Source organism: Mobula hypostoma, chromosome 6 (genome assembly GCF_963921235.1).
Source record: "Mobula hypostoma chromosome 6, sMobHyp1.1, whole genome shotgun sequence".
NCBI lineage: Eukaryota > Metazoa > Chordata > Chondrichthyes > Myliobatiformes > Myliobatidae > Mobula > Mobula hypostoma.
In genome coordinates, this window is record NC_086102.1 from 89,310,489 (window position 1) to 89,328,841 (window position 18,353).

An 18,353-nucleotide genomic window follows, 5' to 3' on the forward strand; every position below is an offset into this window, starting at 1 on the left:
GAAGACTACTTCCATTTTCAGTCTGAAAGACCTCAACCCAACCTCGGCCATAGCCATCTAAAGCTCCTGCTTTCCAGACATTTTTTATCCCCTCCCCATTCCTACACTGACTTGCCTGTCCTCAGCCTCCTCCACTGACAATGTAAGGCTAAATGAAAACTGGAGGAACAGCACTTTATATTCTACCTGGGTAGCCTACTGCCCAATGGCATTAATGTTGAATTCCCCAATTTCAATTAAACTGCACCCCCTCCATCCCCTTGTCTCTCCTCCTGGTCTACTCATTTCCTCCATCACTCATTCAAGCCTCACCTCCATCCCAAACTCCCGTCTTCCTTTCTCTTTCCCCTTTACCCTACTTCATCTGCCCAGCACCCGCTGGGTCCCCTCTTCCTGTTTTTCCCGTCTACCCACCATACCTCCCTTATCTGGTTCTATTCTCCATTTTTCTTCAAAGTTCAAAGTAAATTTGTTATTAAAATTATTTCCTTTTCTACTAGGTTCTCTCACCTGCAGCCCTTCGTTGCCTCTGTCTCTCACCTCTGCCACTATCTGCAAACTCCCCTCCTCCTTTGCCTATCACTTCTCCATCTCAATCTGACTATTGCTTGCTAGCCCTTGCCCTACCCCTTCCCCTCACCTTTTTCTGCAGATTATGTCCCTTTTACCTTGCAATTCAGGTGAAGGGTCTTGACCCGAAACATCAAGAGTCCCTCTCCCTCCTCAGTTGACCTGAGTTTCTCAGGTAGATTGCTTTTCACTCCAGCTTCCAGCATTTGTAGTTTCTTGTGAATTGGTCACACCACCATACACAAGTAACATTTGCTCTGGATGCAAGTCTGATTTAAACTGTTTTCATAACCTGATGTCCAGATGATTTTGATGCAGCAAGAAACAGGAAACTACATTCAAAGGTCACCCCCTTTACTTTGGTTTCAGTGCTGTTCCATTGCTGAGTAGTCACAGAGTGGGTAAAAGTGAGTGGCCACTTGAACTGTAGCAAATCATGTCCCATTCCTGTTTCCTGAACTCTAACACAGACCATGTGACAGGTTCCTCTCCTTCAGTCAAACATTCATAAAGTTTGCTGGTGTAATTAGGTTAACTCATATGCTGCCATTCACAACACAGTGTGTCCTCATTCAGCACAGTCCATGGTACGTTAGGGTGCCTCACTCCAAACACTGAAGAATTAAGATTATACCAGTATTACATTGGTCTTTTCATTCCATGACCTTGAGTTCAAGATTTTTCATTCTGAAGCCCAGATTAACGCAGAGACCTCGCATGACGGTCTTTCACCACAGAGTTGTCCGGAGCCCTTGGTAACCATTCCTCCATCACACATTGAGCTATTTGGCAGCCTTCAGATCCAGGAGTCTCCTTTCAGTAGGAAGCCACGTTCCTGGACCAGACCAGTAGGTGCTTCTTTTGAATAATGATGTTCCAGCAGCAGATGTTGGTTGTCCCAGTGGGAAGATCAGGGGATGGTTATCAAGCTGTGGGGGGGGGGGTGGCTCACTTCTTCATCCTGTTGACCAGGATTGGAGACTACTATGTGCCTCCTACCCAGTCATCTCATTAGGTGCTTTGGCATCTCAGGTTCAATCCTGACCTTGGCTGTGTGGTGTTTACATGTTCCCTCTGTGACCCCAATGGGTTTCCTCTAGGTATTCTGGTTCCCTCCCACATCCCCTAGTGGGTTATTGGACTAATGTAAATGGCCACAAGTGTGAGTCAGTGGCAGGAGAATCAGTATGGATTTAGAATCATAGGGAGAGATACAGCACATAAACCAGTAATTCACCCATCAAATGCACACAGACCATTACTATCCATCATATTAAACCTTCTAGACAGGCACATGAACATGCAGAAAATGAAGGGAATGGATCACGTGCAGGCAGAAGATTTAGTCTAACTTATCCCTGTGTTCAGCACAGATCCCAAGGGCCAAAGGGCCTGTTTGTATGCTATACTGCTCTGTGCTTTATGTAACGATTTGTCTCGTGCTACCAGTCTAGAGGTGCACAAGTCTATAAGGCTTGCTAATTTCAATGTAAAGGGGGTAGGCTCTTTGCTGGGAACAAGTCTGACTATCAGAATAACTTTCTCTTTCATCAGACAACACTTTCACATGACGACAAAATGCCTTCACCCTCTTCATAGCTCGCTGCTATTGCATCAGAGGTACCTTGAATGATATCTTGAAGAATGGGGGCTTACCAGAATTCTGAAGGGCCGGTGAATAGGTCTCATGCAAAGACGGATTTTGATATTAACATTCTCAGGAGGTGAGAGAACAATCTAAGGCTTTGTAGAGATATGGCAGATGCCTGCTGTGCTGCTGTGGAAATCTCGTTAGCAGCCTGACCCTTGGGGTTTAAAGAAGACAAGAGGCTGTTACTTTCAACAAATAAATATTATTGCATTGTCTAAAAAATCAAACGTTATTGGGAGTGCTCCAAGCAGGTGCAGTTAGGAATATTATTAAGTTGTGCTTCGGAATGAAATTTTGCACCGGGTTATGGAGCTTGCTGAATTAATTGGCAGCATCTTGAGGTAGTTAGCAATGATAGGTGCGTCAAGAAATGTAGAGAAGGCACGATCCAAATGCAGAGCAGCAGGGACTATTCAACGGTGAGCAATAACTTTATTAATAAAATGCAAAATAACAAGCCAGCAAGTAGAGTGGACTGTGTGGATGGGACAGATGTGGTTTGGGGGGTCCTTGGAAAAGATGAGATACCGCTGAGGTAGAGAATTCATACGTGTGTAGTGTGTCTCACAGGATCTTGTTAATGACAGCTTGAAAAACAGCTGGACTGTTGACAAATCCAAACAGTATCACCAAGAACTCCTAGAAACCAGTGGGTGTTAAAAACACCATCTTCCACTGATCTTCCTGGTGGATGTGCATGAGATTGTAGACACTCTGTTGAGCAATTCACACAATGTGCTGGAGGAGCTCGGCAGATCAGGCTGCATCTATGGATGGCATAAACAGTCGACATTTCAGGCCGAGACCCGTCCTCAGGACTCACAGTCAAGTGAGTGTGTCAAAATTGTTGTTGTGATGCGTCTAGTGTGCTAGTGTAGTGGGTGCTCTCTCTTTCAGCTTCCATCGCTGCCTAGCGGTCTCGAGAAAAGGAGAGCTGAATGGGTAACTCCCTCCCTGCCTCTCCAACAGCAAGTCGCATGTAGTGGCTGCTTGTTGGCAACACACTGAAACTGAATTCCTTTTGGGCTCAGTCTGAACCTCAAAGGACGGGCAGGAGGTCTGGCCCCTGCACACGTGGCGCGCAGGCCCATGGGTGTGTGGACACGCCCTGGTGCTCGTGAACCAGATCCCCAGCAATGGGGATCTCCAGATCCCCACTGCCTTGTGGGCAGCCTTGGCAGTAAACCCAGACAGAAAATCTGGAGTGGAGCCCCCAAGTAGACTGAACATCACTTCACATCCTTCCAGCAGCTCCTGCAGCCAAGCTGCTGCCAAACATATTGTTTCACTTTCCTTTGGTCTACAGTGGTGAGGCTGATGGGGTAGGGAGGATCTTGACGACCAGGCATCCCAAGATGTCCATACCTCCCGCCCAGGCTTGTATCCATTGTCCTTCGAGAGAGACATGTGTCTTCATCAACTGACAGGAGCAGAGGGAGCTGGGGATGTGGATACACAAGTCCTTGAAAGTGGCAGGGTAGGATGAGAAAGCCTCACAAATTTTGCCGCACCATGTATTTATCCAATTTCATCTTTAGGGCCACCATGGAACCTGCTTGCACCACATCAGCAGGTTTCCGGATTCTGACCTCATGGTACCTACAACCTGTTGATTCATGTTGCTCTTCGTTCCCCATTCATTTCATGCCTGCAGCCTCCAGACATCAGTTAACGAGGGATGCACAGCTCTGGGCTTTATCGATAGCGAGACAGAATACAAGATCAGAGGTGTTATGTAGAATTTTAATGAAATATTGGTCTGGCTTCAGCTGGGACTTTGCACACTACTCATGTGGAGAAGGGCTGCCTGGGATTTCTGGGAGATATTTTGCAGAAATATATAAAATGAGGGAGTCAGACCAGAGTGGGAGGGTGGGAGGCTGCTCCCTTTGGTAGAGGGTCAAGGACTGGGGCGGTGGGGGGGGGGGGAAGGTCCAGATATTAAAAAAAGGAAATTAAGAGCAGTTTGTATGCATCGTGTGGTTGGAATCTAGAAAGTATAGCCTGCAGATGTGATGGAAGGAGATTGCATTGGGGCTCTCAAGGAAAAACTGAGTAACTTCAAGTTGCAGAAAAATTATCACGGCTCGGGAATAAATGTCAGAGGCAGAACTAGAGATTTGTTGTATCAGAGACAGCACAGATACGATAGGCCAATCCACTTCTTCTGTGCTGAAAATGATTCTGTGATTCTATTATTTAATAATAAGGAAAGCCCTGACCTGTGCCATCAGGACCGCTTGGGCTGTTGTTTATCCGCAGAAGAAGCAACGACTAAGAGCTTTAACTGGGGCTGAGCTGGATTTCCATTGTTTACTTTCAAGTGTTTTCCCGACTCTTTTGATTGGTGAAGTACGGTGAGTCTTCTCTCTCCCTTTACAATGATTGCACTAATTATTGCTGCTTTTCGACAGGTTGGAGGCACAGCTGAGGAGGAAGTAGTGAACAATGAATCTCATCAAACTCCTCTTCAACACATTTTTTTTCCTATTGATTTGGAATTTATTGGTATTCATCTATTTCAAGCACGCTCGCCTTCTTCAAAGCCTGACTGCAAGTCCTACCCATTGAATATTAATAATGATTCCTGTGATATCTGACAAACTATTTCAATAAATCAAGATTGGAAACATGAAGACATTATTGTCAGCCACTGCTGCTGCCTGTCTGACTTCAATCAGCTCAAATGTGTGCTTGGGAAGAAATATCTTAGTCTCCTTTGATGCATACTCCATAGACCAGAACACACTAAGGACATTCCATTGATGGTTAAAAATTAAACTTCACCAAGGGTGCAGCAGATAAGTTGAAAAGGTTACTAAACCAAAAGCACTTGTCAGCTATATCTTCACAGTGGGTTTTCGATGTTGGCAAGACCACAAAGCAGTGTCAAAGTTACATTGACATGTGATTCAACAGAGACACAATGCTGGACGAACTCAGCAGGTTAAGCAGCATTTATGGAGAGAAATGAACAATTGACATTCTGAGCCGAGTCCTGATATCAGTGCTGTCCCAATTCTGCTCACCAGACCTGGAAAATCTAGCAGTTAAGTGCCATCCATTTTACCAATCGCAGGATATTTCTGGGATCATTTTGTGGCAGTATACATTCCACCTCAGGCTTTAGATGATCTGAGCAATGGGATCAACATGCATAAGGTGAAGGCACCCTAACGCCTTCACCATCGTTTTGGGAGATTTGAACCAGGTCAGTCTGAAAAAAATCACTAAGCAACTACCATCAATAGATCACTTGTAACTACACCACCATTAAGAATGCCTACCGTGCTATTCCACACCCTCACTTTGGGAAGTCTGATCACCTAGCTGTATTTCTACTCCCTGAGTCTAGGCAGAGACTGAAGACTGCAGCAGCAGTAGTGAGGACCGAGAAGGTATGGACAAGGGAAGCACAGAAGCACCTACAGGACTGCTTTGAATCGGTGGACTGGACTGTATTCAGGGATTCACCTTCGAACCTGGATGAGCATGCTGCATTTGTTACCAACATCATTAAAACCTGTGTGCTCACAAAGACTTACTGTACATTCCCAAACCAAAAGCCATGGATGAACCAGGAGGTATGTCGTCTGCTGAAGACAAGACCTGTGGCATTCAAGTCTAGCAATTCAAGCCTGGTACCAGGAAACCAGATATGATTTGCTGAGGGCTATTTCAAGGGTGAAGACACAATTTCGACTGAGGTTGTAGGCGACATCGGATGTACAACTCTGGCAGGGTTTGTAAGACATTACTTCCTACAAAGTGAAACCCAATTTGCATGAATGGCAGCAATGTCTCACTACCAGACGAACTCAACGCCTTCTATGCACACTTTGAAAGGGAGAATATAACTACAGCTATGAAGATCCCTGCTGCACCCAGTGACCCTGTGATCCCTGTCTCGGAGGCTGATGTTAGGCTGTCATTAAAGAGGGTGAACCATTGCAAGGCAGAAGGTCCCGATGGAATACTTGGTAAGTCTCTGAAAGCCTGTGCCAACCAACTGGTGGGAGTACTCAAGGACATTTTCCACCTTTCACTGCTACGGGTGGAAGTTCCCACTTGCTTCAAAAAAGCAACAGATATACCAGTGCCCAAGAAGAATAATGTGAGCTGCCTTAATGACTGTCGCCTGCTAGCATTCACATCTACAGTGATGAAATGAGAGATTAGTCATGACTAGACTGAACTCCTGCCTCCAGCAAGGTCCTGGACCTATTACAGATGCAATCTCAGTGGCTCTTCACACGGCCTTAGACCACCTGGATGACACAAATACCTGTGTCAGGATGCTGTTCATCGACTATAGCTCATCATTTAATACCATCATTCCCACAATCCTGATTGAGAGGTTGCAGAACCTGGGCCTCTGTACCTCCCTCTGCAATTGGATCCTCAACTTCCTAACCGGAAGACCACAATCTGTGCAGATTGGTGATAACATCTCTTCCTCACTGACGATCAACAGAGGTGTGTGCTTAGCCCACTTCTATATTACGTATTGCATTGAACTGCTGCTGCTAAGTTAATAAATTTCACAACACATGCCGATGATAATAAACCTGATTCTGATTCTAAGGGTCTCAGCCCAAAGCATTGACTCTTCATTTCCCTGAAAGCTGCTGAATTCACCCGGCATTTTCCACATGCTGATCCAGATGTCCAGACTGGCATTTTCTGCACTCTGATCTAGATGTCCTACATCTGCAGTCTCTCTTGTGTCTCTGTGAGGGCATGTGGTTGCTTTGCTTCACATTTCCTTCTGATATAGGAGGCCACTTGGCCCATTAATTCTATGCTGGCTCTCAGGGCTATCTCATCAACCCCATCCCCCCCACTTACACCTCTGTAACCTATTCTCTCTCATGTTTCCACTAAACCTCACTGATTCTCCAATTAACTATTGCAACTTAGTGTAACCGATTCACCTATCTGCCTGATGGATGAGGGGAAAATCTGATCATCCGGCAGGAACACATGCGAGCACAGGGAGAACATGCAGACTCCACACAGTTCTACACACCCCACACTCAGTGTTGTAGATCAGTCTCTGGGGCTGTGCTGTCCTTCCTTGACCCAGTGGTTAGCGTTGTATGTAAGAAGGAGGAAAGCAGTGAATTGGTGTTGGCCTGTAACATGCATCCTGGTGTAGGATACCCATACACACAAGCTAAGACACTGTGCTATGCTGCCTGTGACTGAGTTGGGAGTTAGTGCCTTCAGTAAAGAATGCTCACTCTCTAGATCCACCTCTGTTTGTGTCTTCTTCTTCGGCTGTCCACTGATTTCGATGTTGACTGAGGCCTGGGCAAGGTTGTATGGAGGACCGGCAGTTTCCCATGCTGCAAGTCTCCCCTCTCCACGCCACCAATGTTGTCCAAGAGAAGGGCATTAGGACCCATACAGCTTGGCACTGGTGTCGTCGCAGAGCAATGTGTGGTTAAGTGACACAACACACCACCTCAGCTGAGGCTCGAATGAGCGACTTTCAGATCACTAGACCGACGCCTTAACCACTTGGCCACACGCGCCAAGTTTGCATAGAAGAAACATAAAGCACAATGCTTATCAGGGTCCAGTCAAAATCTCCAAAAACATTTCATCCTCAAATCTAGTTACAGCAAGACAGGTCCTGCATGTGGGTGGTGAACGAGTGTGGGAACGGCGAGGGATCCAGAAGGCAGTACCAAAGCAGCTCAGCTCTTGTACTCGAGCCACACATACAATGCTATCGCAGCCCGTTGGGATGAGTGGAAGCTGGTGGCAGTTTGAACAGACTGACCACAGCTCCATGTTAGGTTATGTTGCCTGTTTGGTGACAAAGTTGTGGACATCTTCCAACAACATAGGAACTCTAGAAAAAGAGGCATGGAGGCATAGAGCTAAGGAGGGATGTTAGACTTAAAAGAGACCTAAAAGACAACATTTTTTCACACAGAGGGCGTTTGCGGATGGAATAAGATGCCAGGGAAAGCGGTTGATTTGCGTACAAAAAAAAACTTGCAAAAGGCACCAGGGTAAGAACAGGGATAGGAAAGGTTTGAAGGATAAAGGGAAATGGGACTGGCTTGGTAGGCACCATGTCTGGCAGGGTGGGTTGTGCCAAAGGGCATGTTTCTAGGCAGTATTGACCTACAATTCTGTAAGTGGTACAGCAACAGCAGAGTGTAATACATAGCTCAAACACCTCTTTGTGAAAATGAGGGTCTACTCACAGTGCACTGGTATAAGATCGGGCTATTCTGTGGTGACAGGCTTCACTGAACTGGGTAGGATCAGTCTCCTATCACAATCCACTATGGCTCTGGATACGGTTATGAACTAAATGGTGTGGGGCAGTGCTGGGGTGGAGGAAGTGCACATCAAGACGATAATGAATTTAAAGAGAAAAGATAAGCTGAGGGCAGAGGATGGGGAATTGGTATTAATACTCAGAGTGAGTTTTGTTGAGAAGCTGGATAGCTACAGGAAAGAAGCTTCAGAGATGACATGTGGTCCTGGTGGTGATGCACATGTAGCGTCTCCCTGATGGTAATTTGGTGAATAGGTGACTGACAGGGTGGGTGGAGTCGGCAGTAATTTTTCCAGCTCTTTTCTTCGCCCCGGCAATGAGCAGATCTTTTAATGTTGGTAGCTGACAGCCAGTCTCTCCTATTCCAACCTCACTCCTTCCAAATGCTCTGCTCTCCACTCCCTCTGCAACAATCCTGACCTCACCATCAAACCTGCAGATCGGGGTGTGCTGTAGTAGTATGGCGTACAGGTCTCTACCTTGCTGAGGCCCAGCACCAACTCTCAGACACCTCCTCTTGTTTACCCCTCGAACAGGACCCCACTAAGGAGCACCAAGCCTTTGTAACCCGAATCATCACTGACCTTTTCTGCTCTGGGGAGCTCCCAACCACTGCCACCAGCCTCATAGTTCCAGCATCTAGCACCACCCATTTCTACTTCCTACCCAAGATCCACAAACCTGCTTGTCCAGGTAGACCCACTGTTTCAGCTTGCTCCTGCCCCACTGAACTCATATCTGCATACCTCGACTCTGTCTTATCTCCCTTATTTCAGTTCTTTCCTACCTACATCATGACATTTCACACACTCTGGATCTTTTCAATGACTTCAAGTTCCCTGGCCCCTATCATCTTATTTTCACTACGGATGTCCAGTCCCCATACACCCCCAATCCCACCATGAAGGCCTCAAAGCTCTTTGATTTTTTTTCATGACACTAGACCCTATCTGTTCCACTCCACCACCACTCTCCTTTGTTAACGGAACTTGTCCTCACTCTTAATAATTTCTCCTTTGACTCCTCCCACTTCCTTCAAACAAAAGGTGTAGCCACGGGCACGCGCTTGGGTCCCAGCTATGCCTGCCTATTTGTCGGCTACGTGGAACAGTCTATGGCCCAAGCCTACACTGGTGACCATCCCACACTTTTCCTACACTACATCGACGACTGCATTGGTGCTGTTTCCTGCACCCATGCTGAACTCATTGACTTCATCACTTTGCCTCCAACATCCACCCTGCCCTCATATTTACCTGGTCCAGTTTTGACACCTCCCTTCCCTTTCTTGATCTCTCTGTCTCTATCTTTGGAGACAGCTTATCTACTGATGTCTATTATAAATGCACAGACTCTCACAGCTACCTGGACTATACCTCTTCACACCCTGTTACTTGTAAAAACACCATCCTCTTCTCTCAGCTCCTCTCTCCACAGCATCTGCTCTCAGGATGAGGCTTTTCATTCCAATGTGAAGGAGAGGTCCTCCTCCTTCAAAGAAAGGGGCTTCCCTTCCTCCACCATCAACGATGCCCTCAACTGCATCTCTTCTACTTCACACATGTCTGCTCTCACCCCATCCTCCCGCCACCCTACCAGGGATAAGTTTCCTCTTGTCTTCACCTACCACCCCACCAGACTCTGTGTCCAGCACATAATTCTCCAAAACTTCCACCATCTCCAAAGGGATCCCATCACCAAGCACCTCCTTCCCTCTCCCCCACTTTCTACTTTCTGCAGGGATCACCCCCTATGCAACTCCCTTGTCCATTTGTCCCTCCCTACTGATCTCCCTCCCGGCACTTATCCATGTAAGCTAAACAAGTGCCCCTACACCTCATAACCTCACGAACATTCAGGGCCCCAAACAGTTCTTCCAGGGGAGGCGACAGTTCATCTGTGAGTCTGTTGGGATCATATACAGAGTCTGGTGTTTCCGGTGTGGCTTCCTGTATATCAGTGAGACCCAACGTAGATTGGGAGACCATTTCGCCAAGCACCTATGCTCTGTCTGCCAGAACAAGTGAGATCTCCCAGTGGCCACCCATTTTAATTCCACTTCCTATTCCCATTCTGCTATGTCTATCCATGGCCTCCTCCACTGTCATGATGAGGCCACACTCAGGTTGGAGTAGAACATAGAACATAGAACATAGAATAGTACAGCACATTACAGGCCCTTCGGCCCACAATGTTGTGCAGACCCTCAAACCCTGCCTCCCATATAACCCCCAACTTAAATTCCGCCATATACCTGTCTAGTAGTCTCTTAAACTTCACAAGTGTATCTGCCTCCACCACTGACTCAGGCAGTGCATTCCATGCACCAACCACTCTCTGAGTAAAAAACCTTCCTCTAATATCCCCCTTGAACTTCCCACCCCTTACCTTAAAGCCACATCCTCTTGTATTGAGCAGTGGTGCCCTGGGGAAGAGGCGCTGGCTATCCACTCTATCTATTCCTCTTATTATCTTGTACCCATCTATCATGTCTCCTCTCATCCTCCTTCTCTCCAAAGAGTAAAGCCCTAGCTCCCTTAATCTCCGATCATAATGCATACTCTCTAAACCAGGCAGCATCCTGGTAAATCTCCTCTGTACCCTTTCCAATGCTTCCACATCCTTCCTATAGTGAGGCGACCAGAACTGGACACAGTACTCCAAGTGTGGCCTAACCAGAGTTTTATAGAGCTGCATCATTACATCACGACTCTTAAACTCTATCCCTCGACTTATGAAAGCTAACACCCCATAAGCTTTCTTAACTACCATATCCACCTGTGAGGCAACCTTCAGGGATCTGTGGACATGTACCCCCAGATCCCTCTGCTCCTCCACTCTACCAAGTATCCTGCCATTTACTTTGTACTCTGCCTTGGAGTTTGTCCTTCCAAAGTATACCACCTCACACTTCTCCGGGTTGAAATCTATCTGCCACTTCTCAGCCCACTTCCACAGCCTCCAGGCACATCTTCTGACCTTTATCTCTAATCAATCCTACCTTCACTCCTGTCATCCTTTTGTTCTTCACATAATTGATGAATGCCTTGGGGTTTTCCTTTACCCTACTCGCCTAATATTCCTTATATTCTGTCTGGGTAGCCTCTAACCTTATGGCATGGACATCGATTTCTTGAATTTCCGGTAATGCCCCCCTTCACAATTCCCCACCCTCTTTTCCCTCTCTCACCTTATCTCCTTGCCTCCCATCACTTCCCTCTGGTGCTCCTCCCGCCTTTTCTATCTCCCATGGCCTTCTGCCCTCTCCCATTCGAGTCTCCCTTTTCTAGCCCTGTATCTCTTTCACCAAGCAACCTCTCAACTCTTTACTACAGCCCTTCCCCTTCCGGTTTCACCCCTCACCTTGTGTTTCTCTCTCCCTCACCCATCACCTTGTGTTTCCCTCTCCATTCCCCTCACCTTGAGTTTCTCTCTTCCTCACCCATCACCTTGTGTTTCCCTCTCCCTTCCCCCATCTTGTGTTTCCCTCTCCCTTCCCCTCACCTTGTGTTTCCCTCTCCCTTCCCCTCACCTTGTGTTTCTCTCTCCTTTACCCTCATCTTGTGTTTCCCTCTCCCTTCCCCTCACCTTGCGTTTCTCTCTCCCTCACCCATCACCTTGTGTTTCCCTCTCCCTTCCCCTCACCTTGTGTTTCTCTCTCCCTTCCCATCACCTTGTGTTTCCCTCTCCCTTCCCATCACCTTGTGTTTCCCTCTCCCTTCCCATCACCTTGTGTTTCTCTCTCCCTTCCCCTCACCTTGTGTTTCTCTCTCCCTTCCCCTCATCTTGTGTTTCCCTCTCCCTTCCCCTCACCTTGTGTTTCCCTCTCCCTTCCCATCACCTTGTGTTTCCCTCTCCCTTCCCATCACCTTGTGTTTCCCTCTCCCTTCCCATCACCTTGTGTTTCCCTCTCCCTTCCCATCACCTTGCGTTTCTCTCTCCCTTCCCCTCACCTTGCGTTTCTCTCTTCCTCACCCATCACCTTGTGTTTCCCTCTCCCTTACCCATCACTTTGTGTTTCTCTCTCCCTTCCCATCACATTGTGTTTCCCTCTCCCTTCCCCTCACCTTGTGTTTCTCTCTCCCTTCCCCTCACCTTGTGTTTCCCTCTCCCTTCCCCTCACCTTCTGTTTCTCTCTCCCTTCCCCTCACCTTGTGTTTCCCTCTCCCTTCCCCTCACCTTGTGTTTCTCTCTCCCTTCCCCTCACCTTGTGTTTCTCTCTCCCTTCCCCTCACCTTGCGTTTCTCTCTCCCTTCCCCTCACCTTGTGTTTCTCTCTCCCTTCCCCTCACCTTGTGTTTCTCTCTCCCTTCCCCTCATCTTGTGTTTCTCTCTCCCTTACCATTACCTTTTAGCTCTACTCCTCATCTTATTTTCTTCAGTCCTGCTGAAGGGTTTTAGCCTGAAGCATTGACTGTGCTTTTTTCCATCGATGTTGTCTGGCCTGCTGAGATCCCCCAGCATTTTGTGTGTGTTGCTTGGATTTCTAGCATGTGCAGATTTTCTCTTGTTTATGAAAGGATCGGAAGCTGTCATTTTGTGAGACTGTCTTTGTGGCCACCATTTGGTGAACTGGTTCTTGCTTGGGGGGGAGCTTATTCAGAGCAATTGATAGTGGACACAATGGGGTCCCTGCCAATGATCTGCTAAACCTGTGATAAGTTCCAAGTAAGAAGCTGTTGATTTGGTTATATAGAAATAGCAAGCTTATGCAAAGAGCAGCCTGTGACGTGAAGTAACCTGAGTCCAGTGTTAGAGTAACCTAGCTGAACTGGTCTCATTAGTAAAGAACAAAGGAAGTTAGCTGAGGCACAAGTCTGAGGGAAGAGTCATAAAGTTACCGTTCGCTCAAGGTTGCTGGCATCTTCAGGAACCCTTGTGTTTATGACTTGCTGTGTTGTCAGCTGCTCAAGTAGTGCTGCTTGTAGCCTTGGGCCAGACCCAATGAGAAGCAGATGCAGGCTAGCCAGAGGGGCCTGAGCCAACACATCAGTTTGATCTGATAAGGAAAAGAATAAGAAAGGAATGTTTGAGAGTGAGGGCAGTGATAACTTTGGAGACCACCTTTTGCAGAAGTGGATGACCCCACGTTTGAAAAGTGGAGTTTATGTCAGGGTCAAGAGAAATGCCCGGTCAGCATAGACTCCCATTCTCGGTTATTAGATTCTCTATTCTTTGACTGTTCAGGGAGGGTCAGAGAAATGCAGATAGAGTATTTAGTCTTGTCTAATTTGCATATTTGTTAGCTGAACTAATAAAGGCACTTATCAGTTCATGAATACTCTGTCCTAACTGATTGTGATTGCTGAGGGTGAGTAACTGCAACATTACCCAGTTATACAACCTGTTTTATTCTTTTCACACACACTTCTCACACTTGGCACACACCAGAAGAATATGGAATGCTGAGGACCATTTGAACAGCAGGCTGCTCGGGGAGACCTCAGAACACTTTGCCGTTATTGAGCCATGAGAGTGAAGTTTGATGGAAGAGTGGCAAGATCCAAACTAATGGCTCTGGTTTTAACAAAGCATCGTATATTTGACAGGCATTTCAACCTGCCTGTCCAACACACTTTCAGTGGATGTCTCTGAGCACTTGCAGATTTTCTCACTGAAATGAGTGATTAATCCCCGTCTGTTTAGTACCCTGAGCACAATTTTGGATGCCATTTGATTAGCAAGTAAAAACTGGACACATAAATTCCTATTACTTTCCAGCTAAACAGCCACAAAAGGTTGCTTTTACATTTCCTTGGCTGACATAAATCATGGATTCAGCTATTTCCTGTCAAGTGATAGACCGGTCTATGGTTCCTGTGACCACTGAATATGAAGAACCGCTGTCGACTTGTTTTGATCATGAAGCATTCTCTGAGGAATAATGCTTAGTTTCAATGCTCAGAGACATTGAACTTGTGCCCCTAAGGCAAAATTCCTTAGCACCTGACCTATGTACTTGAACTTCTTTGTTCAATGCCAATGTAAAATATACAATCAATACCCTCACTGTTTACATAGAAATCCACAATTCAATAAAGCTTGCTTTTCCATCCTTCTGTGTTTATCCAGAAATAGATACTCAAATCGCAAAATTGTCTGAAGATAATTAAGAGAATTGACTTTGAAAGCTTGCACATCAAATACATGCTGCTCCCAGAATCCAGTTTCTTAATTGCACTTTAAATTTCAATCTGCGGTGTACTTGTTTACTTTCAGACTACAGTGTGCATGCAGCTGTGAGAGGCCGCATGCGTTTGCTGGGCAGAGCTGCGTGCACTAACGACAATCATTGCAGTGGAAAGAAATATCAGGATAGCATGGAAACAGGCTCTTCAGCCCACTTAGTCCAGACTGACCATCATCCACTCGTTCACACTCACGCCACCCAAACTCATCCTATCCTGCCAGCTGATTCCCCTCCTATCCAACACTCAGGGTGACTTACAGCAGTTAATCAATGCACCAATCTGCACAGTTTAGTGACGTGGGACAAAACCCATGCGGTCACAGGGAGAGTATGCAAGCGGCAGGCAGACAACACCTGAAGCTAGGATTGAACTCGGGTGAGGCAGCTGATCTATCACCTTCACCACAGGATCCCCAGTCCGATCCCTTTTCTCTCCCAACAAAGCTCAATGTAAGGTCAAGGAACATGAACATTATTTTCCAATTCTTGTTCAAGGAATCCAGGCCTGATCAATAACCTCTAATTGCCTTCAAGCAGAGTGATTTACTAGGCTATTTAAAAAAGTCAATCATACTGGAGAGCCTGAAGTGACAAAGGCCAGGAGAGCAGGTTTCTACCTTGAAGGGAGTTAACGGGCTTTTAGATAAACCAGAAGTTGTTGTGGTCACTGTTGCCAAGACTAGTTCTTCCAAATTATTGACTGAATTTAAACTCCATAACTGCCATGGCAGGTTTTGAACCTAACTCTTCGCACCATCAGTCCAGACATCTGCCACTGTCACACACATTACCTGCCAGATTTAACAATGGCTCATCATCACCATGCTTGGACAGTAGATGCTGGGGGCAGCTCTCTTTGTGCACATCTTCTGTTTCTTTACTCATCCTCATCCTTCCACAGCTCAAATACATACAGGTTGCTGAGCTAGAGTCACACTTTCTCTGGCAGCTTGTTCCAGATACTGACCGCCCTCTGGGTAAAAAACCTGCCCCTGAATTCCTGTTAAATCTCTCCCTTCTCACCTTCAACCTACATTCCGTATTTCATGGCAAAAAAAAATCAGTGTACACTGAGTCTTTCTATGCCCTTCATGGTTTTATAAGATCCTATAAAAAAACTCCTATCCTGCTCGACCTCTCTCGAAAATTCAGCTCTATAAATTTACTCGATCACGGTAAATTCCACCTGGTATGTGAGTGAGTAGCAGAATGTGGAGAGGAGTTGATGGAAGTGCGGAGAAAACAAAATGGAATTTGAGGAGGGTAAGTGTGTTTAGGGTCAGCGCAGATGTGATCAGTCTATGACCCCATGATTCGTCCAACTTGCAGCATCACTTCTTTTGTCATTTCATCCCCCCAGCTTTTCACTCCATCCTGAACTTTCCTCCCTTCCCAATCACTGAGTAATTGCCATATTCTCTGTTTTATTCCAGTTATAAAACATACCTGGTACTATATTTCGGTGTTACATTCCAACTTCATTCACTGAGAAAGCTGAGCAAAATTGGAGTGGTTTCCCACCATTTCCAAAGCCAAACAGTAAGAATTCACTCCTTCGTAGTACAGTGATACCCCTGTCGCTGAAAGCAGATGAAAAACCCTCTAAGCAATGATGAATAATCCTTCTCACAGTTACTTCTCTGCAATAGGAAAGGGACCACACTCCAGGGTGATAGAGTCACAGAGTGGTGGAGCAGTAGAGCCTGCAAACAGGCCCTTTGGACATTCATACCAACCAACATGCCCATCCCAGCTGGCTGTCCTGTGCTTACTCAGGTTTGATCCATATACCTACAGACCTTCTGATCTGTGTAACCATCCAAAGTGTCATTTCCATTTGTACCCGTCTCAGCTGATCACTGAGAGGCCGGACCTGCATAACAGGCTCTTTGACACTTACTGTTTAAAGAGAAAACAGGAATAGCTTTGCTACTTTGCAAAAAGAATGCACTGATTTTCTAGCACAATACAAATGGGGCGAGATGTGGACTGATAGTATGACGTTTCTTGCATATATTGTTTGAATATCTTTGAAATATAAAAACTCCGCTCAGCCGCAGTTATCTGAGGTACAGAAACGCTCCCCTGACAAAGCAGTCTTCATGCATGTCTGTAATCCTCCTCCTACCAATCTTCTGCTGTTACCATTAACCTGCTTCTATTGCTTCTCCCTGGCTTATTCTGGCTTCTCCTTGCACACCAATACAAAGACAGCAAATAAAAGAAAAAGAATTGAAGTGCTATCTTATCAACCAACCACTGTCTGCATTTTGTTCTGGCAGAATACTGGAAATAGCATTGGATCAAACTGTTACAAATTTGTCAGATTTTATTCAGTATCCATCTTGCGCTGAAGGAACAATTCTTGCCGGGCCTGTCTCTTTCAAGACAAAGGTATTTGACAGTACTGGCTTTTATTCTGCTGTCAAAGATTCCCTGGGACATTTCAATACTGCTGCTCTTGGATTCCATCTCTTTTTTAGAGATACAAAGTGGGACATGCAGTTCTGGCCCTTCAATCTGGCTGCCCTGGCCTAATCATGGAACAATTTACAATGACCAATTAACCCACTATGAGCGCCTGGAGGAAACGCACATGCACGTGGGAAGGAATGTGCTTCCAGGGGATGCCGGAATTGAACTCTGAACTCCAATGCCCTGAGCTATAACCGTGTCACACTAACCGTTACATACCATGGCGTCCCAGGAGTTACGGCAACCAACTCATTCTCACAGTGAACCATGGAAGGAGTGAAATGTGTTTTTGTTAAAGTATGGTATCAGTTTATTATAGTCACATTGAAAAGAGATGTGCAAAGTTTTGTTACCATGTCATCCAGGCAGATCATGCATTCTGTAATTACCTTGTGGTGGAAAAATGAAAATAGGATACAGAATATAGAGTTACGTTACAGAGTAAAGGACAGTACAGATAAACAAATAACTGCAAGGTCTGTGCTCCAGGTGAATGAGAGTGAATTAGGGGCGGCCACAGGGCACTTTCTAATACGTTGCTCTTCCTGAGTGGAGTGTCCTACCTCTGCCTAACGGTGTCTGGCAGGTAGACCTCAGTTGTGTCTCCTATGGTGGCATTCATTGCAAGCTCAAATGAAGTAGCAGGCATAAATTTTCAGCAGAGAGAGAAATTTCTACACCAATGTGACAAGAACCCCAGAGCAGGACACAGCCTCAGCCTCAGCACCACAAAGCAGAGTAAACGTACAGAGTAGTGAACGAGACCGTCCCAACCCTTGTCTCTGGCCTCTACACCATTGCCTTTTCAGTCTATCTGGCCCGGCGTTTACCCTGCACTGGACCTGGGCCCCATTGCATCAATACGCTTTGGACCCGGACCCCACTGCCACATTCTGGCCTGTACCCAACCTTTCCAAATCAGCCCAGTGTTTAGATCGATCCAGCTTCGCTCTCGGTTTTGGTGGTGGGTTCTGAACCTCGTCCGCTCGCTCCAACTTCATCTCTGACTGTGACTCCACCGCATGCCTCAACCTCGCTCCGACCACTTCCCCTCGACCTCACTCCAACTTTGCATCGCACCACACACTTCGTGTCAGCCTCACCTTCACTTGCCTCTTCTTTGTTTGTGGTGATAGTTTACCAAAGCTTTCCACAAAGAAGTGTTATTAA